General features: G+C 39.9%; 1 protein-coding gene across 13 annotated transcripts in view; it reads right to left on the bottom strand.

The window, feature by feature from the left end:
• LOC118700163 (poly(rC)-binding protein 3-like) overlaps positions 1-26,023 on the bottom strand; it is a 500,974-nt gene extending 474,951 nt beyond the window's left edge. For 5 of the 13 annotated variants that reach the window (XM_054516993.1, XM_036404537.2, XM_036404527.2 and 2 more), the window contains exon 1: positions 25,511-26,023. The gene's annotated coding sequence lies outside the window, so the exon portion shown is untranslated. The remainder of the gene's footprint in view (positions 1-25,510) is intronic. The other 8 variants (XM_036404616.2, XM_036404623.2, XM_054517013.1 and 5 more) reach the window with 5 other exon arrangements.
• Between the last annotated feature and the right edge of the window lie 587 nt (positions 26,024-26,610).

The following is a 26,610-nucleotide window of genomic DNA, read 5'->3' as shown; positions in this document are numbered from 1 at the left end:
TTTTCAAAATTAGCATTTGCCATACTGCAGATGGGGGTCTGGATGACACTGCAGATATTGGGTCTGGACGTGCCACCCTCCAGAGCACCTAGAAAAGGAGCCTGTGGGCCTGCCCTGGCAAAATTCACCATGAAAGAATAAATTAAGTTAAAAGACTTGGGGTCTTTTGGTCTGTAAATTGTCCCTCTTGGTCAGTCATGAGAACCTCAGGCAGGGTAATTTGCATAGATCTGAAAGAATACAAATAGGAGAAAGGAAAATACTCTCCTAAAGCTGCTGGACAGTAAATAAGGGTAAATCAGTGATCCCCTCTCTGACAGTACACCCACAACACAAAACCTCCTCCAGCATCTGTGTAAATGTTCCTGTTGCTTTCACTGGCTGTGGTCTTCAGAGGTGAACTGCCTCTGTCTTATTACATGGCTTTCTATTTGTGTTCTTTGCCATCAGTGTGAAGAGAAAGAGCCCAAAGAACTGGACTCTTGCAAGATCTCACTCTTTACCTACTTATAGCAATGCTGTGATGGCCCCAACAAGGGGAGAGAATGATGCATCTGACTCCATCTTATCAGAAGGCTAATTAATTACTTTATTATATTATTCTATGCATCTAAAACTGAATCTGCCAAGCACTCAACTCTACACACAACTGCACAACACTGCACTGAATCTCGTGACTGTCACCTGACAGTCCTGACACACACACACACTCTTGGCCCTGATAGGCCAAGGAAACAAAACACCATCACTTTGGGTAAACAATCTCCATATTGCATTATACTTTTGCATAAACACTGGCACAGCAAATGAGATAAGAATATTCTTGGAAAGAATTGTGCCTTGCTTTTCTCTGTGAAGAGAAATGTGGGGCTACACCTACTGGGCAAGCAGACATTACAGACAGGCACACAGACAACCACAGCACCGCACTTCAAACACCCCTTTCTCGCTCATAAATATAAGACTGGAAGAACTGACTCAGAAACACAGACCTATTTCAGGATGATTGGTTTTAGGAGAAATGAAGCTTCAGTGCATCCTGTGAAAATACAGTCACATGGAAAATGGAGCTCCCAGGAGGAAGTGGTGTAAGATAACTATTGTCTCTAGATGTATCGACAGAAACCCTTATGATTTGGGGATATTTAAGGAGTATCTTTGATTGTATCATAATATGGCATGCCAAAATCATTTGGCTGTGACAAAGCAGATCTCTGTGTTTTTCAGAGTTTTTTTCTGTTTATATTCCCCAATAATTTTATGATGAATGCATGGATGCCTAGATAACAAAATTAAAATTTTAAATAATGAGTTATTATTGTTAATTACCTTTCGCTGATCTCTAAGGAGGGATGCCTGGGGGTCTGTAAGACCATAGCTGAAAACCATTATGATGCTTACAACAATTATTATTTATGTTCCTACAGAAGTATTTCTTAAGTCTTTTCAGGACAAATTAAAACACTTCATTTACAAGGGGGTGATTGTCCTCTTAAAACTGAGGGAACCTTGATCCATCTAGTAACTGAATGGCCCTCTGGAAATCTCCAGCTCTCTACATTGACTAACAGGTATGCTCACGGGAGCTGCTCAAGAGCTTAAAGTGAAATGCATGGTATTTATAGTCAATGGCTCTCTGAAGAGGCCTGTCATCCTAAAATGCATATCTGGTTGAAACTAAAAGAAGGCTTATTGTGATAGATGTTGATTTACAAAATAATATTTCAGTGCAGTAGTTGCTTCAAGGCTTAGATACATCAGGTCGGATTATCAAAAGGGCAAGACAGAGATCCTCAAAGGTACTCATGTGAAGATTCACAGAAAACACTGTGGAAGTTTGGTGCCTTTGAGACACTGGGTCCTGTGCACATTGCTCTTCGGTCACTCTAAAGGGGCAAATACAGAAATTTCTCACATGGGTTATGTTTAACACAGATTCACACAGATTCCTGTAGACATTAGGTTAATCAAAGAGCAAGCAGTGTATTTTGTATCAGAAGATTCAAAATTAGTCAAGAATATTGCTGCCTGGACACCAGTTTCAGAGTGGCAGCTTGACTGCTCATGGCACATCCTTTGTGAAAATTCTGCTAGGAACTCTACCTGGGAGGAGCACAGGGCAAGAGCAAGGGTGTGGAAGGCTATAGTATTTGTCAGTGCCCCATGTCCCAAACTACTCATTTCTAAGCCTTAAGTTTGGGTTGAGTTTTTTAACATTTGCTTCTTTTTGTAAAAGGAGAAAAGTGCTCTCTTTCTCAAAGTCTTTCCCCCCCAGATTCCCAGAGATGCTGAGCTCCAATACATGGCAGGAAATGGATGCTGAGCAGCACGAGCAAAGACTCTGGAAAGAAGGAGACTGGGGTGCACTCATGCTTAAGTAAATAGTTATCAGTAAATCTGCTTTATGTATATATTTGTATTGATTAGACATTTAATTGCAAATATTGTTTTAAAATGGGAATGAGAAGCTGCACTCTATCTGCAGCAAGGAAAACCTTTCCCAGTGTTTGTCAGCTCATGAAGTATTTTCTTGTGGAACTAACAATATATACTTTGGAGTGTTAATGAGCTCTCTCAATTGTTTTTCTTCCTCCTGGTTCTATTGACACTTCTATTGACAAGGTTTGTGTAGCACTGCCATACCCCAACAGTCATTATGCAAATAATTTTTTCACAGTCCCTACCTTAAAAATAGAAAGTTATCTCAAATAATATATACAGATGTAGCTTCTTTGCTAGCTATCATGCCACCTATAAAAGACCAATTAAAAATTAATATGTAGCAAATGGAATTTTAGCTGCAATTTTTTTGGTCTATATCCAGGCAAGGATTCACAATGAAAACAAGCATCAAAACAAGGTTATGTAAGCTATCAGCAGTTCTCACTTATGAACCCCCTGGCTTCTTGAAGGATTAGTTGCTAGAAATAATGCAAACAGAAATGCAGAGTCCTAACTTCAATATTTATACAACTATTGCATTATTCAAACAGAAACTGATCTTGGTAATTGTTTTAAGTTGTTGTCCTAGATTTCTTGCATTCCTACGAATTTCACAGGAATTTGGGCTGGGAAAGGCTTAAAGGATCAGGAAGACAGTTATGGAGAGGCAATATCTTCATTGATACAGCTTACAAGGTGTTTTTTCCTTATAGTAAAGTTGACACTTTCAGTGACCAAAGAAACTACAGTACATTAAACTGTAAAAGAGCTGTGAAAAGTTGAGCCTTCTTTATGTTCAGGTACAATTCAAAGGGAAAGATGTAATACTCAGATTCTAACTAAATAAATAGCATAGCAAGAACATTTGCTCCTACCTATGCACTAAGAGGCAGTAAAATTCCCATAACTGCACCTGTGAAGACAGGCTTGCACATCTAGAGTCAGATTGCTGCCCCAAACAAAATCTGCAGTTGTGCCACTCAGGCACTGCTGCTATGTGTGAAATACCTCCTTCACGCTGATGATGGAACAGGAAGGAATGAAAGCCTGGCAGAGGAAGGAGAGAGCTATGAGTGGCTGCCCTGCTGAATAGCTTCAAACTTAAATATGAAAGAAACAGCATTTAGAAAGTAGTGATTCTGAGTAGGGAATGCCTTGCAGGACTGAAATTCTGATTCACTAACACACAAAAAGCCTTATGACAAAAAGCCTTGAGCTGTCATTCTCCATGTAGGCATAGGAGTTATTGGGAAACCGTAAGGGTGAGCTGCCAGGGCTCAGAGGGTGAAAAACCTCCCTTGGTGTGGAGCACTTTGTGAGGCTCTCTGGAAGACTGCATGATGAGGACAAGTGCAAAAAACAAGAGTACTTGTTACCCTTTCATGTCCCATTCCCTCCTTGCTCTTGTTTGTGTTAGTCAAGCTTGTGGAATTTTTGACAAAAGCAGATGTTCTGAGTTATGGGAATTCTGTGTTCACTTTCCCTCAATTTTTTCCACAGTCTCCTCAATGCAATGAAGATCTGTTTCTTGTATTTGCTGGGGAACACCACCAAGTCTTCAATTCATCAAGTCTGAGGCAGAGACTACCTGCACAGAGTAACTGAAATGTTGCCACCTGTTTATATTGCACAACTGGTGCTACTCAGCAAATGTCTTCTGAAGGTACTTGAAAGAAGAATTGCTGGTAAGTCAGATGTGGCTTTTCACATCTTACTAATCTGTGGAAGAGGAATGAGACATACAGTGCTTATGGGGAAAAATTAAAAAAAAAACCCTACTCTGTGAAAAGAAGAAAATAAAGGAACTTCCTAATCTATGCATCAAAGCCCCCCACAAATCTATTTGATGAGAAAATTTTCCTAGTATCAAAAAGCATTGGGTAGAACTGAAGACTTAAAATATACAGACCTGAAAATTCAGACCATCTTCAGGCTTGCTGTGACATTTTTGTGTAGCAATCAAGCATATCTTTGGGACAGCAGCAGTTTCCCTGATTTAGGAAGCTGAGGGTTTGGTCTACTGGTTTCAGAAGAAATTGATGGTGGCTGAGCAATGCACAACAACCTGCAAAACTGAGCTTTCAGAGAAGTGTTGAAATATACACCAGTGAGGATGATTTTTCACATTGCCAAGTATCCTCTATCTGTAATCTTTGCAAGCCTGAGGCTGTTCTCATTCTGGTTACAGAAGTGCTTTCCAACTGGCTGGAGTTCTGAAGTCAGGTTCGCAGGAGAGAGAGCAAAGGTTGGTCACTGAGCCACAAATATGACTTCTAGGAATCAAATCCCACAGCATGAGCCTAAGGTTCAAAGTGCAGTTTTTCCATGGATAACTAGCTATAAAGGCTTTTTTATGAAGAGCACTTTCACTGGATCAAAGTTTGGGACCATTCCCAGTTCTAACTTATCCTCTGTTCTTACTTTCTTGAAGTACTGAAAACAGAAATGTGAAATCAAGAGGGTCCTGCAAAATAGGGTGCGTTCTAGTGAGGAATAATACTTCTGTTTAATCTAAAGATATGTTGAAAGAATTAAGCAAACTGCTGTAGGAAATGCATCGAGAATAGCTATCCACATCTAACAAGAATCAAGAGCTTTGATGACTTTAACTTGAATCTATATGTAAATTTTGCATTGCTTGCACACAAACAGCCATCTGTGGTCATTTCTGACAAGGGCTTTCTTAAGCAACAAAATCCATCAGATCCAAGACAGAACACCCCAAACAGGCCACAGATAGCTGCTGGGATTAAACGGTCACTCTCTGAAACAAGCATTTAGTCTTCAGGAAGGTATCATATTTTACTTCCTTAAAGACATTCATTCAACAAAAAATGCTATAACCTCTGAATTAACTAACAAAACCGGTGAGGTACAAAAATCAATATTTATACACTGAAACTGAAAACTCAAGGGTTTCTACTGTGCTGAACAGCAGAATATAGGTCCTTCTTATAAACAATCCCTACTGAAAAAATGACAGCTCTGGCACAACTCACAGTAGGAAGGGGAAGAGGTAAGACACTTTTTTTTTGTTGCAGAGAAATGTAGTCTTGCTTTGAAGAATGCATGTCAGAGAGATCATCCTTTGAACCTGCTCTAACAGAGCTATTTAAAATATTTCTGTGCAGCGAGAGACCTTGTGGTGGAATATGTTAGCGTTCAAAATGGTGAAATAAATAAGAGGGATTTCAACACTAAGCTTACCCACAGAGTCAGAAACCTCAGTGCTTCTGAATGTTAGCTATTGGGGTGGATTTTGAAGGAAATATAAATGCTAGACTGAATCATGTTGAATGGCAATATCTTACTAATGTTTTATATTTTATCCTGCAGGTTAAACATTCAGTAAAAAGGAAACTCAATATTACTTTAAAAATTTCAGATGAAATTAGGCAGAAACAGATGAGACCAGCAGACTACCATGACTCATAATAAAACACCAGTAAAGCTGTCTGTGAGAAGTTCTACAGTGAAAGTAAAAACTACAGAAGACTGTAACTTCACTGGGCCTTGAATAAGGAAATTCAAACCTGATTCTCTACACAGAATACACAGGTGCATTCCATGCAACATCATTGCAGAAAAATAAAGCAGACAGTGACTACACACCTACATGCATTTCTTGGGGTTGAGTTTTGTGGAAACTCTGAATATCTAAGCAGACAGCAGATTGAAAAAAATCTCAGTTGTAACTAAGCACTTAGCAAATACTGGCCTGGAACAGTCTTTAGTCTTCCTCATAACAAATCTCACAAGAGCAAGGAGGAAAAATTCCTTTAAAAAAATTCCTTTAAGCATCTGTATGAGGCACTCTTATTCATTAAGTCCCCAATTCACGTGAATGTGACTACCCAACCTACTCTCCAACCAGCAGAAAATATGCTTCAAGTATTGAAGGGACTCTGTAGGAGCCCAGGCAGGATAGCAGCTCTCCTTGACAGAAATGATAATGAAAATATATTAAAATGTCTCCTATACTCTTCCATACACAACTGAATTCTTATACCAAAGAAAAGGAGGTACATTATAGATAATGATGTTAATTACACAACAAATAGTTGAGACCAGGGCAGGTCTCAAATTGTACCAACTCAGTCTAGGCATAATTTGCAGCAGCATGTGTAAATAACAATAATAACAAACTAGAATAAGGCAACTAGGTTTTTTGAGTGATTCCCCTGCATCTCCTTCTACTATTTCTGTTTGAGAGCTACTTTTCTGAGATCTTAGCCGTTTTCTTAGAGATTATTCCAGTCTGTAGTCCAGCTCTGTAGCCTGCAATAAGTTGCACTGCAAATAAGTGACAGAGCTTTAACAAAGGACTGTTCACTGGGCACTTTCAAAGGATTATCAAAAATCAGTAGCTTCAAAGTTGGTACTGGTTAAGACAGCGTCCCTAAAAAATAAGTATTGTAGCATCCTTTCAGAGTCACCTGACAGCACTTTTATTTTTCTTCATCCAACCATTAGGTCATCTGGCATAAAAAATAATTACCTTATTTTTTTAACAAGCACTGTCTTCTTCTGCTTAGAACACCACATAAAATCTAAGTTCTTGTATTTTTTCCATATATCTCTCTGTATGAACACATACATAACAACTTAATGAGACTCTCATTCTGTGAGTCCCTGCTGCCTGCTGGCATATAGTTCTATTACACTCAAAATATTTAGTGCTTTTTTTTCCTTATTGTTTGCAAGCCTTGTATTTCATTCAGCTCTCTGTCACAGCTACAGATAAGATCCAAGGAACTTTTGGTGTCTACTAACAGGTGCCCAAAAATATGTGTAGCTGGGGTTTTGGCTGCTCATCCTTCTTATACTGATCATGTAGTGCTATGACAACATTCTGCCACATCCTGCTCATGTGGTGCTGTGGCACAAGATTGAATACTTTGTTTCAGAAACTCATTGCTTTTTTTTCACCCCGTGCTGGCAGAAAAACCTGCTTCCTATGAAAATATCTGACCAAAAAGCTTTCCCAGTGTTAATCAAAGCTTGCAAACTTGCACTTGGAAGGGACAGTTTTTCCCACATGTGATGTGAAATGTATTTACTCCCATTTATTTCTCTGGCTTGACTAGATCTTCCATGATGCTGTTTGCCATCAGATTCCCATGATCCCCTAGATAAGGAAAAAGGCCTCTCCTTATACCAGGTTGATAAGGACTGGTTGGTCAGGAAGTCAAGTTCATAGAAAGATGTAAGCCCCCTGAACTCCCATGGAAACGAGATACCGTGGAAATATCTCTAAGTTGTCACATTTTAGATTTTAGCCATCTTTGCACTTTTTGACCATCAGCTTCTGATTCTAATTTTTTTTTTCTTGTTTTTCTATTCTTCAGATTTTATTTTTGAAGACTGATTATTTCTGAAACAATGAAGTGATTTGAGCATGAAAACTGCCTCCTGTTATGCTTTTGGTGTTGTATCATTGCCTGGGGACTTGAGAAGGGCAGAAAAGAAATTGCCTGTATATACAGCCTTTTGGGCTGATGAGGCAAGCAGGACAAATGAGAATGGAATGCATCTTTGCTGCTGAAATACCACTCTGTACCTAATTCAATTTTGCTTGTGTATCAAGAGTGATTGAGAAAGGATATGCAAAAAGTCTTGCTGTATGCCCAACATGAACAAGTCTGTAGAGAACCAGTGCGTTCAAAATGTTCCTCATTCTTCCTGATGTTCTTTTGGACACTGCAATCATTGATAAAACTTGTACCAGTCCCAACATGAATAATGCATATGTCAAATGTTAGTCCACAAACGAACACAGCACACTGCATAAAAGCCAATGACCCACTGAAAAGGAAAAATCATCTAGAAGGATAGGAAAGGAATTTGATATAGTTCTCCCTTATGAGATCCTCCCCAGAACCATATATTTCAGTTCAGCAGAAATTAAACTTTAAAAACCCCCCAAATACCCATAAATAGAACACTATAAGCATGCCTGCTAGGGAAAATAAACTTAACTTCAGCACCAGATGATCTAAAGTCTCTCATCATTCCAATCAGATTTCATTGATTTTTAGGTGTTTGATGCTGGGGGAACAAATAAATGACAACAACTTGTATCTTCCTCTCCTTCTTTCCTTTCTAATTCCTCTCCACATCCTGGAACAAAACCACTTTCTTTTGATTATTTAGAATATTCCTAGTATTTCCTGGAAATAATACAAAGACTTTATGCTTTTTATCCACAAATTTGTGGATACGTATAAATATTCTATATACTATTCTACCATCATCATTTGTGGTCTTGAAAACAAGAAAAATACTTTTGTAGTTACACTGACCATTGAGTTAACAGGCTACATAAATACTTGGATTAGGTAGAGCATAACATTGTAGAAGAAATAAATTTAAATCCAGCCTTATGTCAGGCTGTGTGTCTATAAATGTATGTCAGCACCATACTGCTTCATCACTTCTTTGTAAAGATTTGGATAAGGAAAATTCAAAATAACAACAGATATTTCAAAGTACACATTCATCTCAGGTTGCTACGTTTCTCCAATTTCTGATATTAGATTTTGCTTTCATAAACATTTCATTAGCATCTCTGAAGAGCTGCTCTGCCTCTTTGCCGTTTAACAATAGCATAGTATGAACAGATAATTGGACATGTGAAATAGAGTTTCATCTCCCACAAGACTTTTACCTGGCTTTAAGACATTTATCTATTCTCTGAAACATTCTGATTGGTTGATAACAGGGAATTTCATGATGCCTGACTACATTTCACTTCCTTCAAAGCACAAACATTTTTGGCATGATTTCTTTTCTTTAAGTTAAATTCCACTTTGCTTTATTTTCAGTGCCCTTAAAGTTCCTTGTACTGGAATTATTTATTGACTTAAATGAGGTCTAAGGAGAACAGGATGTCGCTCTCTACACTCTCCACCAAGCCTACTAACTTTCTTCAGAAAGCTGCAATAAATTATAGTTCCATGACACCAACCTCCTGCTGTGTGTTGTCATGGAACACACATTATATTTGTTTAAACTAATAATTTTCCAGGAAATATTCGGTGAATAGATAAATTAAAATCAGCAACAAGAAATGCCAATCTTGTACACTTCCAATTAATTCTTCCCATAACAACAGCTATTTTTTTTTGAGCAGAATGCTGTTCAGCTGGATGAATTCCAGCCACTCCAGTAAGAAGGGGCTTGGTTTCCAGTGATGTTTGTTCCCTGGTTTAACAAGATGCACTTGATCATTGTCTCACAGCAACTGCTTTTAGTCCCAGATTAACAAGTTTCCCTCCAAAAACATACAGCTATCACTGGGCCACTAAAACTAATTTTAAGCTGTTAGTCCTGATTTTCACTTTCTCTGTTTAAAACTCATAAACTGAGAGCCTACCTGGAATAAAGGGACTTAGCACTAGGGCTGCTGGCTATTCTCTGTTGTTGGAGCAACTGAAGGCCTCTTATCAGACTCCTGTAGGAGACAGCAGCAATGGTCTCAAGGGTCTGTTCTACAGAAGACAACACGATGTCTTTACCACCGTGGAAAAATGCACTTGCAGGCCCTACATCTGGCACACAGAAGTGGCATTTGCAAGTAGGCAGCCCATTCAGGTAAGGCCAGTACTGTCCTGCCTGCATAAAATGTGCTAAAATGGTATCAGATTGTTTCAGCAGAAGTGAAAGAGTTAAACAGAAATCTTGTATAAATCAAATTTTACAGGAATCACTCTGTTACAACAGATTGTGGAGCACTATTTTTTCCCACTTTTTTTGATACAAGCACCCTAGGCAAACTTTCTAATTAGAGCAGCAGATGTATGCAGTGCCATGTCTCTGTGAAGTTATTATGCCCAAACCAAATTTTGTCACCAGCAGCCAATAATTCGTTTGTCTAGATTGAAGTGGCAGTATCAATTATTTAAAAACATACTAAGAAGAGGAATCCATTTAAAATCTTCTGGGAAGCCCAGTTATAGAACAGTGCATGCTCAGGTTTCATTCACAATATTGTCTTTTTAAAAATACAATATTACTAATTAAGGCTTAGTGCATTAGTCCATTAGTACTTGAGTGATTCGTGACAGCATAACGATCTTGCTTATAATTTGTGCCTTAATTTATGGGATACTAAGAAAAAACAGAGGAAAAAAAACCTAAGCAATTTGCAAAACTGAAATTCATCCAAAAACTGCTTGCAGTAATTTCTCCTGAAAAGTGACTTTACTGTGTGTAAGTGCTATGCTGGTAAGAAAATGCTTCCTATCAATAATTAAAGGATAATGAAAGTTTCATGTGTCAGAAGACATCCTCAAAACAGGACTAGAAAGAAGAACATTCTTTTTCATTCAGTCAGTCTACATTTTAAACCTCAAAAAAACACCCTTCTCAGAGAAGCATTTTAAATAAACTATTTAGTGAAATATATGACTATCCAAAACTCACCAGAAGCTGTAATAACAATGCAAATTAGCAGAATTCTAAGAAAAGCTCCAACAGAAAACAAAGTGCCAAGCACAGTGCCAAGCACCCCTGAATGCCATGGCTAGCCATGAAGGATGTGGGTGGTTATCATGTCAGGGTTATGAAAAAAAGCCCTACAGAGAGGGTCTACAAGCTTCTGTTGATTGCAAGTCTCTCAGCTGTCTAAGAAGGTCCAGCCCTTGTCTGATCCCTCTAGTTGGAGTATGCCAAGGGTCTGGAGCTGTCAAGGCTTGGAGCCCATCACAAACAGTCTGCATCTTCCTCATCCGTACAGGCACACATCTGAAAGAATTTCTAGGGAATGGATTGTATTTTGAGCTTCATATTCCCCTGGCAGATGTGGCTGATATCAGTGACTGTACACAAGAGTTACAGGAGATGGGAGGAGGAAGGCAAGAAGCACATTGCCAACAGTGTTTCAGAAAAACTGTCTAAAAATAATAGTAATTCTGCTCTCTGATCTGATGTATCCACATCTAGGACTGACAAAGACAGAAGCTTAGCAGTATTTTCAGAGAGGTCTTTGGTGTAAAATCCTCTTTAATACTGATGGAAGTTAGTGAGTGATGCTAGAATGGGATTTTCCAAGAAGTCTAAGTTTTTGGACAGCTTATCCTCCTGCTTCCTCAACTCTAGCTGTTATTAACTCCACTGTTGTCACACTCTGTGAGAGCACTTATGCTTACCGGCAGGAGAACCAAACAAGCAGCAGCATTCCTCGGGAGGAAACCAGTTCCTCTGCTGCCAAGGAGGCACCTTCACCACAACTTTGCTGCTCTGTGAGTCTGAAAACCATCCTGTAAGTGAGATCTGGTATGTTGGATCAAAACATCAGCTAAACAGCAGAAAGCCAACCCTTGAAACACATGGGTGGGTCTGAATGAGGTTACTGTGAGCAAATTGCAGCTAGGACATTTGGAGGCAAGCCTGTCACATTGCTAAAACACTACTGAAGTGCAAACTCTGCATGATTCCAAATGGATGCTGGGCTTGGCATGAGGCCACTGACTGCAACTGAGGAGGTATCTGCTTAAAAAATAACTGAAGTCATTGTAGTCTGAAGAATTAACTAGATCCCTAACTAAACATATTTTTATACTTTCCATTTCAAATGGTTTAATATTACAGAGCTACTCTTCTACATAGCATTTAGGTGGCAGTTTAAAGCAACATTTGGATTGATGGAACCATTCATATTAAAAAAACCCCTCAGTTTTATGGTGATAAACATTTAATTTGGATTAAATTCTCTTGGTCAGTCTCCCTGTTTCTGGCTATCAAATGGGCAAGTTAGGTTGGAGTCTCCTATATCCAAAGGCCATAACTCTGGAGGGAACCAGAAGCCCACTCATAGATTTTTGTCCAGTATCTTGTTGCAGGAATTGAAGTTAGAATTGTTGTGTGGCAAGCTCACTCTCTTCTAACACTGAATATAAGGACTCCCTTTGATCTCCTGACCTTCCAATAGAGTCTGTCATCCCATGTCTTTTGCTACTCAGAGAACCTGGAGTGTCTAATCCCCTCTCCACCTCTCTCATGCATTTAATTAATCTGTAACTACAGCTGCTATTTTAAAAGTACAGCCTCATCTCATGATAAGCTTATTTCACCACATTTTAAAACATAGATAACTTCTGTTCATTAAATTCAATTCTCTTCAACAGGTTCTCTGTTTAGCAGGCTGTGGTATACAAGTACTCTTGGTAATGGAGTTGCAGCAATAAAGTCTGGAACCATCTGAAGATGCCACCTGTTTTTCAATACTCAACTACTTTGATCAATCTTTACTATGCAGGAGCTTGGCATGCCACAGCTGCTATTTCCATGCTCTTGTACTCATCCAATTCTATCATGACTTGATTACTAAAAGTCAAGTTGAGAAAACCTTGGTTTGCATCATCCCTCTCTGCTCCTCCTTCCCCCCATACTCCCCAGAAAAGCTGAAAATCTCTGATTTTGCTTTGCTTAGCTTCATCTCTATTGCCCTACCATATTTCCTTTTGGTTTTTTTAAATTTTCATTTATATTCCCTTCTTGATTTATGGAAGACCTAATATTTTCTCAAGAAGCTAAGAATTTATTTGTAGTTAATGTAATTTTATTGATAAAAGGGTTGAATTTCTTGATTTGCTTTGGTCATGTAAAAACAATCCCTGAATATTGAGGTGCCACCTGCACTTTGAAAACTCTTTTGACAAGGCTTCAGTAATAACTCCAAACTATGGTCCCTATGCTGCCCCATGAAATACAAAGCTCTTACAGGTTATTTTTAATTACATTATTTGCTATGACACCTCTCTCTGATGTGCTGATTCTTACCATAGCAACAGCATGTGGAAAAAGAAATTTGAAATCAAAAAGCATCCAAACCATCCCAGGAAAACAGATCAGACACTGCCATGACATATAATTATTATATTTTTTCTAGATCTAGAATTAATTTTTTATAAAAAAAAAATCATGTGAGCTTTTTTTTCGTTTTTTTTTTTTTCTTTAATAACAGCAACGAAAACAACACTTCTGTGTGCATTGCTGCATTCTTTTAAGCCAGCATAAACATCTTGGACTGATGAACAGAGTTAGTGCTAAGGACTCTAGGCTCCTTCCCAGCCCCAACCTTTGTGCATGCATACACTGGAAATCTATTTGCCTACATGGATTTTGAATCCCTTCCATGCCCAGGTCCGCAGGACGAATATGACTCAGAGCTGACTCCTACAAACACTCCAAACCGCAGTCCTGCTAGGTTAAATGGGACAAATCCAACAAGGGAAGTTATTTGCCCAAACAGGTATACAGAAATCTTTATGCTGTGACACACACCCTTTTCCAGGAAGAGGACATCTACACCAGGATTAAAGGTGGCTCATTACTAATGGATTAATGCCTTGCAGATAACATGCATAGTCATTCTGCAGGCAAGGCAAATGTCAAAGGCCCCAGGAGAAAGCTCACAGGAGTTTTTGGTTTTGGGCAGCTGATATGAGTTACAGTTCCAGCTGCTTCATTCACTGTGGAATTTTACTGTTTCAGAAACTGCTTCTTGTTGTAGTATTATAGCATTGACACAGTAAATACTACTTACTGTGGTATTTTAAAAATATCTGATATATAGAACTGTATCTTATCCATCCATGTTAAATTTCCAACAGAAAAATAATGACAAATAATATGCAAAGAAGTAGTTTTTTTACAACTGATAAATGAAATAATTCCATTTTAGGTAAACACCAACTACCTGTATAACATAATAATATATACAATTGCTTAAAATATTTCACACATAGGGGACTATGACTTTAAAGTTGCAAATAATGTAAAGCTTCGATGTCATGACTTTACTCCTTGATTTGTGAAAAAGAACTGAAATAGAAAACTGAAAATATTGTGTATGGACAGAATATTTCACTTGGAAGGAATCTAAAATGATCATCTAATCCAACTGCCTGACCAATTCAGGGCTGACCAAAAGTTCAAGAACATTATTGTCAAAATACTTCTTAAACACTGGCAGGCTTGGGGCATCAATCACCTCTACAAGGAGCCTGTTCCAATGTTTGACCATCCTCTCAGTAAAGAAATGTTTCTTCATATCTAGCCTGGACCTTTACTGGTCCAGTTTTAAACCACTCCCACGAGTCTTGTCACTGGGTACCCAGGAGAAGAGCTGAGCACCTCCCTCCTCATGTTCTCTCCTTAGGAAGCTGTAGAAAGGTCACCTTTCAACCTCCCCTTCTCCAAACTAGAAAAGCCCAAAGTCCTGAGCTGCTCATCACAGGACAGATTTTCCAGCTTTGTTGCCCTCGTCTGGACACATTCAAGAACCTTCACATTCTTCTTAAACAGCAGGTCCCAGAACCCCCAGCACACAGTGCTCAGGGTGAGGGTATGCCAACACGGTACCCACAGCTTTCTGAAAGCTATTTGAAATAAATTCTTGAAACATAAAAATGCCAGCCACTTGAATTTCCTGCCCTCTATTTACATTATACTTTAAGGATCACAAATAAAAAATACATCTTCCCTTTACCAGTAATTTTAAAACCAGAAGATGTGCTCAGAATCAAAAGTTAGTAATTTCTGGCCTCCCAAATGAAGTACTTATCGGTAACAGAGTGCCAAAGCTGCATGAAATCCAATGCCTTCTTGATTAAGAATATTAGATAGTCCAATATTAAAATAACTTTGCTTAGAGCATAATGGCTACCTCCTATTTGAAAGACTGACTAATGCTTAGAATATTGCATCTGTGTAAATGTTAAGAAATCAACTCTCACCAACTGAAATTTAATCCAGAGAGGAAACAGGTCTTTTTATCGAACTACAAACAAAGATTCTTTCTGTTTTACTTGAACTATTTATAGTGAGAAACCAGAACTAAGCCAAATGAAAATGAGTCTGCAAAAAACCCCGTGGAGCACTGCGCACTGGAAGATCAAACCTCCCAAAAGAGAAATGTGGGTAAGGCTCTTGACATATCATTTACACTCTGAAGGTCAATAGTGAAATCTGGTTTAAGGTTATAACTCTGGTCATGCTGCTCATCCATAAATGAGCAGCATGACCAGAAACCTATTTTACCTAACTCTACACCATCATCTATCCTTCACAAGAACTTAGGAGTCATCACTACAGCTGGCCTCTGTCCAGCAAGAACTTTGCTTTTTAAGTCCAGCAGTGAGCAGGACTGCTCCACTCTCTGAGTCAGTAAACATCTTACATTGAAGCTCAAGTGCAACAGCTCAAGTAGTCCAAAAACAAAGTAATAAAAGCAGGCCATGAACATATTTAAGGGGAAAAGAAACCAGAAAACTGGAACAGCCTCCAAATGGAGTATGGGAAGTAAAAAACTCCCTAAATAGCTGTAAGAAGGAGTTTGATCAGTACATGAAAGGAATTATATGACATCTTGGCTGCAAAAGCAAGGGACTGAACTGCATAACCCAGAAGAATCAGTCATATCTTCTTATGAGCATACAATTCTCTATAGGTATGTTTAAAGGGAGAAAATAAAGTTTTTAAAAAATGTTATAAAAAGGCACCAGAACCAATAGAACATGATCAAAGCAAAATCTAAGATAATCGTCTAGCACTTATGATTTCTTAGACTTTCAAAATATTTTATTTAAGTAAGTTAGATAAAATTTTTAAAAATACAACTTTTATTCCAGTCTAGACAGCATGACATCATCTGTCCGCATCTTATTTCTCACAGGGCTGGGTAAAATGCTTTTTTTCAACCCTCTCTTCTAAAGAATGGAATCCATAATGTGGTTTAGCATGTGTCTGTGTATTCCTGCATAATCTAATGTCCCCATTTAATATTTTAAAACAAATGGTTAAAAAAACAACCAGTAAGACCTGGGAGCTTTATATTTCATTCATTACAAACCATATTCTAATCTTTTCCTTCTTTTCTCTGAAGGCATTTTATTCTGAATTTACTTTTATCCTTCTATCTAGTTTCTTCTTATTGCAAGAGAAACTTGAGTCATGCATTACCATTTAAAAGTAAGCATGACATATTCTGTACATGTATGGCAGACTGCAGGTGCAGCTCTGAGATAAAAGGGGCAGAAAAATGTTTTGTTTGGGAGCCATAAATGCTGGGTTAATAAAAAGTCACTATGGAATATGCTGGGGACCTCTGATGGAGATCACATGAAGGATGTGAGATGGAAGCCTGAAGCTTCCAGTTGGACTGTTGAGCACTGGACTCTGTCATTCATAACACAAGGAGGTGAAGCAAGCCCCAGGTCACAGGCACTGCTCTGCACAACCCTCTGCTCATGAGGGACAGGGTAGATGCTTCTGAGGAGTAGGAAAATGCCTTCCTTCATCATGTAATTAAAGACTGCACAGCAGGTGTGCCCATGAATTAAACACAAAGACAACATAAACACTCTCTTTTTGTGACTTTTAAATGCTTTATTTTGCCTCTTAGATGTTTTTAACATCTTTTTTCCTTCGCATGCAGCCATTTTAACTGCTCACTCTAAGTACTGTCCCAGGTGGCTTCTTCCTTCCATTGTGTTACCACTCCATGTCTTCCTAGCCAGACTCTCTTCTAAATAATTTATAACTCAGAATCTCACCAGGACTTTCAGACCAAGAGCACAGATCCATCGTCAGCCTAAGTCAATTTTATGCTGCCTTTTCCTATGCCTCCCCTCCACTGTGCCTTGAGGCAGCTGTAGTGTTAATATGAGCAGTTAGTCAGATGGATCAAGGACCTGACTGGGCTAAATATTATTATTTTTTTTTTGTATTACCAGTTGCAGCACACTATTCAGAGGAAAGAAGGAGGATTGTGCAGGACTCCCTCTGCAGAAGCAGTTGGAATTTAGACTAACTTAAGCTGATCTTGAAACTATACTTTAAACTGACAGTGTACAGCTCCCTTTCAGCCTGCAATTTCACCTTCTAACATTAGTTGTGCTTTCTTCCAATCCAGCCTCCAATCTCTGATATTTGTTATGTGCCTTTTATCTCACATTCTGTTAAATCTTATCAATCCCATCGCAGAGCAATGCTCTTCCCTCTTCCATCCTCTCTTAAAGACTCCCCACACTTACTTATTTTTAAAATTTTTGCTTATGCAGGTACTTTGTTACCCTTTTGTTTAAAAATTTCTTTGGTTCCATATATTCTACTATCCCTGATTCTGCCTCACATTGCTTACACCTCTAGGCTGCACTTGTATGTGTCACGCACAAGCAAAATCTGCATGAGAGTGCAAATTTAGAAGCTGCTTTTAAGATTTCAGCCTTGATGATCAAGTGTGAGTTTGCCTTTGCAATACATACTGGAAAGATCTCACAGGAGTGAAGGATCTGATATTATCCATATGGCACTGCAGATTTCACCTTCAGACTCGAAAGAATCAAAATCCTCCTCTTCCCAGATTCTTCCGTATTGCCAGGCAGGAGAATTCTGCCAATCCCAAATGCTAACACAGGCACCTATCCCCACTCAAAATGCAGCTTTAAAACTAAACTGGTGGCTAGGAACAGTCACATTTACAATTCTTTTCTAGTCTCTACCCCGCATTACCACTGAAAACTAACTGCAAAAAGAGAAGGAAAATAAATTACCTTCTCCTGGTCTTTTACTATTATTGCTGCTTAATATTTCATCTGTGCACTACAAAACTCAAGGGTGGGGTTGCTGAGATGACTAATCAGTTGATGTCTGTGACACAGAAACATAGAATGGTTTGGGTTAGAAGGGATCTTTAAGATCATCTAGTTCTAATCCCTGTGCCATGGGCTGGGATGCTCAAAGACCCATCCAACCTGGCTTCAAACACCTCCAAGGGTGGGACATCCACAACTTCTATGCTTAGCCTGTTCCAGTGCCTCACCAGTGTCTCATCTCTGACATGTAAAGAGTAACCAATGAAGTATCCACCTGCTTCTAGAATTCATAAAATATTTTTATATTAGGTGAAAATCCAAATACAGACAAAATAATTTCTTGCATGTAGATGGACAACCAGAAACATACAGCTAAAAGACTATATTTTTTATCATATAGAATTACCATATTTAAAAGATTCCTATATATTGAACATGTTCTTTATTTAGACCTAAGATTTTAGAAAGAACTCTCAATTTATTTCATCCTGTGATGGAATCAAGCAGTGTCGTGTTGCAGAAATCAAATGAAAGTGCCAAGGAATTTTGGTTTAGTTATGCAGACTGCCTGAAACATGAGCCATCTCATACAAGATAAGATTCTCTGAAGTAATAATAATAGATACTTGACACCTTCCCTGTTGTCAGTGCTCTACCAGCCTGTTTGGAGTCTCTCACTTAGGCAAGAAATCCTACTGAAGTCAAGAAATTATTTAACAGGAATAGGAATTGCTGAATTTAGCCATAGCTCTGCTATCCCCTTTTACAGGTAGGAACAGCATTGCACAAACCCCACATTCAGTGCCACTTTGGGAGATGTTTCTAAGACCTCTGAGAACTCCTGAGACATGGACCATACCTGTGTAATGGCTAAGTGAAAGCTGAGATTTAACTTTGAACTTTTGAACTTCCATACTCTTATAGCCTAAGTTGTTCCCCGTTCAATACTATAAGGCAAAATGTACAAACCTTTTCAAAAGGCACACAAATGAAACAGAACACACTTCTCCATTGATATCACAACAGGAGAAGGAACCATTCACATCCTTATTTAAATACAAGTATTTACATTTGCTAAGTTCTACCTTTCTGTTCCAGTTACAGCCTCAGCTAGGTTATACAAATCTGAAACCTGATCTCCTCTGAGGGATGCCTGGAAGAAAGTGGCCATCACAGGGCTTGGAACCAGATGATCTTTAACATCCTTTTCAATCAAGTCATTCTATGATGATCTTTAACATCCTTTTCAATCAAGTCCATCATTCTACAAAATTTCATTAAGTTTCTGCACTGCTGATAAACACTCGGATTTTGTCTGGCAAGGAAGCCCAAAGAAGCTTGGAAGAACATCATGGCCGGGTACTTGTCTTCACCTTCAGAAAGACAGGCATTTTGTTTATCCTCTAGGGTTTTCTAAGCCCACCTCAGGATCCTATTTCCTTCCCAGTTCATGTTCCTTGTCTTTCACCATATTGTCTCTGAATATGGTGTACTCAAGGTTACTGAGGCAACCATAATGACCTAAAGATATTGCCTGAAACTGCTAAGGTTGGATTATAGATGTTTTATGAATTCACCAGATGAAAGAATGTATGACTGGTAAGAGAGTCATACAGTCATGGTGCTTTATTCCATTAGAGCTCGAAGAACTCTACCACTTTGATTTGCACAAAATTTTCAATTTTTAAAAATCTTTATGGGAGCTGCAGATGCCTCATTATAAAAGATACTGTTGTACGTAAAGTGCCAGTATCTTTGAAACAGACTGTGCCACTATATACATGTGCTGGTTTTAACTGGGATAGAACTAATTTTCTTCACAGGAGCCAGTATGGGGCTGGGGTTTGGATTTTTCCTGGAAACAGTGTTGATAACACAGAGATATTTTCATTACTGCTGATCAGTGCTGGCACAGTGTCAGGGTCTTTCCTGCTTCTCACCCTTCCCCACCAGTGAGGAGGCTGGGGGTTCACAAGAAGCTGGAAGGGGACACAGGAGGGAGAGCTGACCTGAACTGATCCAAGAGATATTCCTTAGCCTATGGTATCATATGCAGCATATAGAGCTGGGGGAAGAAAGAAGGGGAGGGATGTTCCGAATGATGGTGTTTTCCCAAGTCACTGTTAGAGCCAGGCTTTTCTGGGAATGACTGAACACCTGCCACATCAGAGGAAGTGATGAAAGAATTTCCTCATTTTGTTTTTCTTGTGTGTGTGGCTTTTGCTTTACCCGTTAAACCGTTTGGCTCAACCCATGAGTTTTTCCTTTTACTCTTTGGATCCTCTGTCCCATCCTGCTGGTGGGGCAGTGAGCAAGTGGCTGTGTGGGGCTTAGTTGCCATCTGGGGTTAAACCACAACAACATGCCACTTAATTAATGAAATTTAATATTGACTATTATTAAATAAGCGGGCTAATTTCTCATCAGACTTCTGAGGTTGGCCCTAAAACCTTGCTATAAAACTAACTACTTTTTAAAATGCACACAAAAGAGCTTGTCAAAAATTATTAATAGAAAATCCTTCTGTAACTATTTTTAAGTAAACCAAGAGCCAAATTGTAATCAAGAAATGTATAGTCCTGAGCCATCCACACCTCAAAAGGCCAAATGAATGAACTAATTAAGTATTTTTTCTGTCATTTACAGAAGACAAGCATTTTTCTCCCTTGGATTAAGTGTTCACAGCATCTAAATATATCTAATGCATAGATGACAAAGTCAGATGTTGCAAGACCCATAATCAAAATTATTGGATTCATACTCTTTGTTAAAAGCCTAGCAGGCTAGCAGGAATCAATAGTGCATTATGTATACCGCCCTGTAAACAAAATTTAAGTTTTGTCACTGATGCAATGGCAGTGCTGGAACAGGTAGCCATCTACCAGCATGGAGCTGCAGCAGTGGATGGAATAGGGGGAACTGCCTCACCCCACTTTAACCCGTAATTACTTGGACTGCTCCTAGCAGATTCTTTGGGACATGAGTGATCACTGGGACTTACAGTAAAACTCATTCCGAAAAATGCATTCCCATTGAACTGTGTTTTAAAAGGTGTCTCTCCTCACGAGACATGGAATACCATATTTATATCAAGCAAATTCTAAGCATTTCAGCTCCAAGGCCACAGCTCTTCTTGCATCTCATTAGAACTGGTGGAGCAGTTACACTGTGCTGTCTAAAGTTAATAATATTCTTTCCCCTTTCCTAAAAACACTTTCTGCACACAAAACAACCTCCAGACTATGCTGGCAAGTAAGGTAGAATAGCTGGATGCAAATCCAGGGAAAACTGGAGTAAATAAAAACACACCACATAGAAACACTGCAGCTGGAGACCCCTCTCCAGAATTACTTTTCACTTGACCTCCTACAAACACTTGTCATCAGAGAGCTGTGTTAGCAGTACCAGACCGTAATTAAGTCGTCCCTATCTAATAAAGGGAAAACCAAGCAGACTGATGAACACAAACCATAAGACAGAGGAGTTTATACTGTTAAGGGCGAGGGAGCGCTTTGCTCTCTTAGCCCTGAACAAATCAGCCACTGCAGCACCAGATCATTAGACCTCCTGCTTTGCAGAGAGCCACCCTCCTCCTGTCCCTGCCATGCCTGAGCACTTGTTACCTCTGACCCTCATCCACATGCACCAAGACTGGGAAAGGAGCTCCTAGTAGATCTGTTCAGCGTCTGTTTCTTCAGAGTAACACGTTTCTTAGGAGGAAAATACTAATTTTCTTCAATGCATAAGCAAGTACAACAGAAGAAAAATACCTATTTTATTATAAAGACCATATTTCCAGCAGAAAAAATGCAAATAAATAGTCATCTCTGCTTAAGGTAACATCATTCATCTAAACACCTTAAAATTACAAATATACACTTGGATGGAAACACATACACATATAGTGTGTTACACCACATACACACCATTTTAAACTAGTAAAGAGAAAAATGCATTAATATTTTCAGATGCTACTGATTTTTAATGTATATTGTAATTGCATTCTGTGTGGATACAGATAAAACCACTGCACCCCAGCCCCAAAATTACCAGGCAGCCCTGTGATAGTTCTCATTTACTTTGTTAAAACTCTAAGAAAGTCTGTCATCAATACGGTTTCTTTGATAAGGATACCCAAATGAAACAGCAACTATGCCCTGCAGCAAAATGTCACTGAACCTAATGGGTAGCTGTAATTTAGGACAAGACAAAATACACACATTCTTCTTTTGCGGAACCACCACATCCACCGAATAAAAACTCCTTTGACTAAGCATTTTAGACTCACATTGCAGAATAGCAAGGTGCAATAATACAAGAAAATAATTTCAGTTGGTGAGCAGTAGAGAGAAATCCCACCTTACTTTCACAGCAATAAGGTCCACAAAGTTGGAGTGACTTATGAACACTCCATTACTTTGTTTATAGAAGTTCACAGCTTTAAAAGACTTGTTTCAAAAACAAAACAAACAAATAAAAAAGGCTTTAGAAGTGAATAAATCCAAGGTTTGATGCCATATCCAAATCTCAAAATATAAGTCAGAGATGTTTAATCTAGGTTAGTACACTACAGAATAAGCTAAGTGTTGGTGTGTTGTCACTCATGCCAGTGGGAACAACCCCCAGATCAAACTCAACATTAACCTTACTTCAACACTGTCATACCCAGCTGAAAGCACTCCTGTCTTTCAGTTGTCATAAAAAAACCGCAAACACATGACTTGCTCTTTTTGTGTACAAACATTTTATCTTTTTTTCTTTTTCACCAACAGCTAAGCAACCAACTAAAGGGTTCTAGTGTGTAGATTTTGAAGTGAGCACTGCTTTTCCAGAAACAGTTAAAGGACACTGGGAGAATTCTCTTTAAAAGCTCCTGAGAAAAACAATGTTAAGAGTTTTCCATTTCCTGATATATTTTAGTGCTGCTGTGGTAAAAGACAATATCTACCTGTAAACATACAATATGCACCCAAAATAAAATCTGAACAAAATGAGATCTGCTGTCAACAGCATCCTTTGGAAATATTCTAAATCCTGACATGGTGAGATAAAAAGCCATGAAGAGTGCTGATCACAGGTAACTCCTGGTGACTTCAGTAGGAGTAGTGGATATTTCAGCCTTCTGTGGATTAAAACGAGGTGGCACGATTTTTATCTACAGAACAAGAACTGTTCTGTGCTACATGGGATTTTAACAGCAAACTCTATCAAACCAGAAAAATTGTATCACATTGCAGTGCTTACCAAGAAAATATGTTTAGCCAGCAGTCAGGGTTCAGCAGAACTGCAGATGACAAGCTAACATGCATCACCCATATTTATTTATCTAAACTGCCAGTGCACTGTGCTAGTTTTCCATCCCTTTTTCTTACCCTGCATCCCTTCAAGAATGATGTACACAGCACATCAGGTGTCTCTCCCCTCACAGCTATCAAGCATTAGGAATGTCACATCTCACTCAAAGCATGCTTCCCACTTTCACAATCAGCCAGCCACAGAAGAAAAAAAAAATTCCAAGGCAAACTTGTGTAAAATATTTTAATTTAGTCTAACAAGAAATGATGAAATGTCCCTTGATAGCACAAGACTATTTCCATGACTGCTCATTTTTACTGAGTGTTATCTATGCAGCATGTGGAAAGACAGGATATTTTGGAATTGCATTAACTAGACAGGAAACATTAATGTTCCTGTATCCATGAAGGCCTCCAAACAGAGATTACAACAACCATTTTAGTTCATTTGTAAACTTTTAGATACAAAAATGATTCAACCTGTTAGAAAACCATGTATACCAAGGGCTCTTTCATGTACTTTGTATTTGTATTTTATAAGTAAATTCAGGTCTCACAGCCAGACAAGTGTTAATACTTTTGAGCTAATATCTGAAACTGTGTACCATTGTGAAGCCAGTTTTCCTTACAAGTTCTTAAGCAAAATCACCACTTGTTTTGAAACAAACAAGAGAGATGTGAAAAAATCCATGAAAAAGAGCTAGAGGCTGTTATTTTGCTTCATATTAAGTGACACTTTGCAAATGGCACCCTGCAAGTTATGCCGTAACACCTTGTTAAAATGCAACTAAAATCTATATTACCCCGCTTCACGCACATAGGTAAAATACATAATTGAAGGCACACTAAAAGACTTGGGGGAAATCCATGAAACATATAAATTACTTGATTGCCTCTGAATAATAAATCGTTCCCCAGCAGATTTATAATAGACTGTTTTACCGTAAAAGCACATTTCTGCCATCAATAGGCACAGTTTGCTGAAGAATGAAAAACAGTTAAAACAACTTTGGAATTGGGAAGTAAGCCGGACTCCAATGCTTCTGCTGGCTGACCAAACTGATAATGTTTCACGTCTCTTTTTCTCACTGAACACTAATATGTAACAGCAAACGATCCATTTGCTCTGGATCACAACTCTTATTTTCCCCACTCATCCCTGGAATAACACTGTCTCGGGCTGCTGGAGGAACAGAAATGCTATCCCTTCTCATTAGCTGTAAAGTTTTCCTTTTCTGCACTCTTCTACTGAGAAGCCAGGAGAGGAATGGGAGCCATCACCTTGAAGGTGCCAGTAATGATCTATGGAAAGATGTTCTGGAGCACAAGGGACTGAACTCTGTGGAGAGCTCTGTAGCTTTCCTGCATCCCTGACCAGCTTCCCCCTCAGCAGCCTTGCTCTATGTACAGGGGCTGCTTGGTAGCTTTAATACTCATCACCCCAGGAACACGAAATACAAATGCTCTTTGCACACTCACCCACACACTCACTCACTCTCAAGACACACGTGAACACACACAGAGCTCCCTTGGCACTACATGCAATTCATCCCAAGTCCCCTGTGTATTGCTTCAAAACAGAAACCAAGCATACACACAGAAAGAAAAAAAAAAACAAACAAACAACAACAACAAAAAACAAACCAAAAAAACCCCCAACAAACCAAAAAAACCCACCCACCACCAAATCCCAACCAAACATCCCACCAAAATATTAAAAAAAAAAACCAAACAAACAAATAAACGACACAGCAAGAAGGAGGGAATGAGGAAGGGAGTGGAGGGTAGGACGAAGGGAAAAGGAGAAGCTTGTTGTTTTTTTTTTTTTTCCTGCTGTTGCTGTGGCTCCCAAGCATGCAGCGCTAAGGAAGAGTAGTTCCCCACTTTCATCAGCTAGCTACATCCTTGGGATAAAAGGGAGCAGTCCGGAATGATGCTGAGGCTGCAGAAGGCAAAATAAGGCTTTGCCTGACTCCCCGTGAAATTCTCTCCTCCACATCCCCTCCTCCCTAAAATCTGCCCTAAATGGGGAAAAAAACAAAACAAACAACAAAAAAAAGAAAAAAAAAGAAACCAAAATACAAAAAAAAAAAACAACCCAAAAAACAACCGAAACCAAAAAGAAAAAACAAAACCAACACACAAGGAAAAAAGTGATGAAAAGACACAACTCACCTTAACAAGGGGTGTTGGATGGGGTCAGAGAGGAGGAAGGGTATAAAAAGATCTATTTTTAGCAGAGGTTGTGATAGTACTGAAACACACAGACACAGGGTTTGGAAGCAGGGAGAAGAGTATAAAAAATGAGGGGAAGAGAAATTATCAAGAACGTGTAAGTCAGTCTGGCAGGAGAGAGGAGAATCCCCAAGAAAAAAAAAAAATTAAAAGAAAAAATAAATTTAAAAAACCCCCAAAAAACAACCACCAAAAGCCGAGAGGAGAAGGAGGGAGAGCGCGGCGGTGCCGGGGTTGTGTTTTGTTTCTCTTCGCTGGGGGCGGGCGGAGGCGGCGGGGCGGGGGTGTGGGGGGTGTTCTGTTCGCGCTTTCGGCGAGGGCCCCTCGCTGCCTCCCCGCGAGGCTCCCGGCGGCTCCGGGCGGCCGCGCTCTCTCCTCGCCCGGCTCCGGCGGCTGCGGCGGGCGCGGCGCTCCCGCGGCTCGCTGTGGCTCTGCAGCCGCGCTCACGCCGCCGCCGCTCCTCGGCCACCCCCGCGCCCGCGCTCCCGCCGCCGCCGCCCGCGGGCGCCCCCCGCCGCCAGCGCTGAGGGCCGGGGCGCTGAGGGCCGGGGCGGGCGGGACGGCGGCGGGGCGGGGGCTCTCCCTCTCCGCGGCCGTGCCGAGCCGAGCCGAGCGGCTGCGCGGGAAGCAGTACCCGTGCAGCGCCGGGGGAACCGCGGTCCCCGCCCGCCGTGTCCGTGCGGGACCCGGGCTCGCCCTCCGGGCCGCGGTGCCCCGCTTCTGCGGCCCGGCGTCCCACGGCACCCGGCGGGGAAAGGGAGCTCAAGGCTGGGGAGCCAAAGTTGGGCATGCTGAAAGGCAGCCGGCGTTTTGACAGCTGAACGCCGCTTATCTATCAGCGGCACATCAACGTCGCTCGGTGTCGTTGGGGAGAGCATCAGTAACGAGCCGGGAGGCTGAGGACTGCGCTTATTCGTATCAAAAGTAGTAAAACCGCGTTCAGCCGTGCCTTTAACACGGAAGCGTGGCTCACAGAGAGCGGCGCCAGCAGATGGTTTTCCTTCCTGGTCCACATGGAAGCCACTCGCAGCATTCTGCTG

The sequence above is a fragment of the Molothrus ater genome, chromosome 1, assembly GCF_012460135.2.
Source record: "Molothrus ater isolate BHLD 08-10-18 breed brown headed cowbird chromosome 1, BPBGC_Mater_1.1, whole genome shotgun sequence".
NCBI classification, from domain to species: Eukaryota; Metazoa; Chordata; class Aves; order Passeriformes; family Icteridae; genus Molothrus; species Molothrus ater.
This window is presented reverse-complemented; position numbering and strand designations above follow the sequence as displayed.